General features: G+C 41.4%; 1 non-coding gene across 1 annotated transcript; it reads left to right on the plus strand.

The window, feature by feature from the left end:
• Nucleotides 1–297: 297 nt before the first annotated feature.
• trnal-uag lies at nt 298–378 on the plus strand. Its single transcript has one exon. It is a non-coding gene; the product is annotated as a tRNA-Leu (tRNA).
• Nucleotides 379–2,582: the final 2,204 nt, after the last annotated feature.

Below are 2,582 nucleotides of genomic sequence, written 5' to 3' on the forward strand. Positions count from 1 at the left end.
GTTGGAATACATCTTCTTGACATGTGTGTGGCCTGACCTTATTTTCTTGGTCAAAAATGATTTACCCCAAAGCAGAGGGATTGGCACTCAACCATGGACTTTAACCACCTTTGCCATGTGTTCTGCACAGAAAGGTTTTGAATGAGATCAGTATTAGAGCAGCACGATGAACACATGGCAAATCATGGTGGTACCATGATTTCCAACCAATTTCAAAAGCCGCTAAAGGCCAATAATGTTCTTTTGGCTTGTTCAAAGTTTGAGCGAATTGGTGACCGTTTTTTTTTTACACTTGTGGGTAGTGTGGCCGAGTGGTCTAAGGCGCTGGATTTAGGCTCCAGTCTCTGTGGAGGCGTGGTTCAAATCCCACCACTGCCATTGTTCCTTGGAATAACAGGGAGTTTCTTTCTGTCACTTAAGAGAATGACAATTGAATAAGCTTCTCACACAGATGGCATAATGTTGGCCAGTCTTTTCGTTTACATCTGCCAGGAAGTGAACAAACTTCTCAACACATCTTGCCTCTCTCCCTTCTTCTCTCATTTCATCAGCTAGCCCAAAAACGCAAGAAGCAAGCTAAACCTTTCAAGATTCCACTTGGGCTACAGGGAAAGCCGAGTGGTACAGCGGGAGTAGGCTGGCCCATAACCCAAAACTTGATGCACCTAAACCGCTGTCTAGGTGTTTTGGGTACAAGAAGGCCATGGTGACACGTCGCAGTTGTTTATCCAAAAACCTTTGTTCTTGCCTTAACTGACCTTTTACACTCCTAAATCCTCACAGAAAGTTTATTAGAATATAGAAGAGTCTAACAGTTGATTTTGTATCAACACAAATAAATGCATCAGGAATTATGTTGTTTTTTTTTCTGAAGGAAACATGAAATGAAAGGACATACCAAAATAGTTTCTTTGAGTAACCTCTTATACATTTCTTTGAAGTTGTTACTTTCAAATGCAAACACCACTTTTAATTTGTTTGGTTCCGAGTTTGCACGCTACATGTATCAGTGATTTTTGAAGCATTCTTACAAGTGTATCTTGTAAAATAAATATCTTTTTCACAGCTTACCAGTGTTTTTGCGAAAAACTACCTACTTGAATCCGACAATCAGCCTAAAAACTTTAGCTGACTTTCGGAGAGGAAAGTCTGACTATAGCTGGTGTTACATTTGATGTTTTCATCGGAAACCGGGATTTCCGACTGCAAATGGAATGCACATTATTCCTGAATATTTTGGCAACCCTCTTGGTGGTAAACCGAGCAGAGCATACCATGAAAGGATTCTAGAAATCCACCATAGAAACTATTGATGCTATTCATGTGCAGGGCTGGATCACCATTGGTAGTGTAGAAAAGTTAGTTTAAGGGTATTTAGCTCTAAATGTCAGCGATTAGACTGGCGACCTGTCCGGGTGTACCCCGCCTCACGCCATTGACAGCTGGAGTAGGGACCAGCACCCCTAGCGACCCACAAGGGGATAGACGTGTTAGAAAATGGATGGATGGATAGCCCTAAATGTGGTGTGCTTGCCTAGCAAAGCATAGAGAAGTAGTGCTGTCACTGCTCACATTCTCCAGTGCACTCAATGTTAGTCCCTTCACAACAGTAAAGGGATTTGTTGAGATTAACACAAAGATTTCAAGAAATACAAAATAAAACAGCATATAGATATGCTAAAATTGTTTTATGTCATCATTTCAAAATGCTTGGTGCGAATACATCTTCTGGACATGGTGGGCTGACCTTATTTTCTTGGTCAAAATGATTTACCCCAAAGCAGAGGATTGGCACTCAACCATGGACTTTAACCACCTTTGCCATGTGTTCTGCACAGAAAGGTTTTGAATGAGATCAGTATTAGAGCAGCACGTGAACACATGGCAAATCATTGGTGGTACCATGTTTCAACCCATTTCAAAAAGCCGCTAAAGGCCAATAATGTTCTTTTGCTTGTTCAAAGTTTGAGCGAATTGGTGACCGTTTTTTTTTTACACTTGTGGGTAGTGTGGCCGAGTGGTCTAAGGCGCTGGATTTTAGGCTCCAGTCTTGTGGAGGCGTGGGTTCAAATCCCACCACTGCCATTGTTCCTTGGAATAACAGGGAGTTTTCTGTCACTTAAGAGAATGACAATTGAATAAGCTTCTCACACAGATGGCATAATGTTGGCCAGTCTTTTTCGTTTACATCTGCCAGGAAGTGAACAAACTTCTCAACACATCTTGCCTCTCTCCCTTCTTCTTAGTTCATCAGCTAGCCCAAAAAACGCAAGAAGCAAGCTAAACTTTCAAGATTCAACTTGGGCTACAGGGAAAGCCGAGTGGTACAGCGGGAGTAGGCTGGGCCCATAACCCAAAACTTGATGCACCTAAACCGCTGTCTAGGTGTTTGGGTACAAGAAGCCATGGTGACACGTCGCAGTTGTTTAATCCAAAAACTTTGTTCTTGCCTTAACTGACCTGTTACACTTCCTAAAAATCCTCAACAAAAAGTTTATTAGAATATAGCAAGGTCTAAAGTTGATTTTGTATCAAACACAAATAAATGCATCAGGAATTATGTTGTTTTTTTTCTGAAGGAA

The sequence above is a fragment of the Fundulus heteroclitus genome, unplaced genomic scaffold, assembly GCF_011125445.2.
Source record: "Fundulus heteroclitus isolate FHET01 unplaced genomic scaffold, MU-UCD_Fhet_4.1 scaffold_1036, whole genome shotgun sequence".
NCBI lineage: Eukaryota > Metazoa > Chordata > Actinopteri > Cyprinodontiformes > Fundulidae > Fundulus > Fundulus heteroclitus.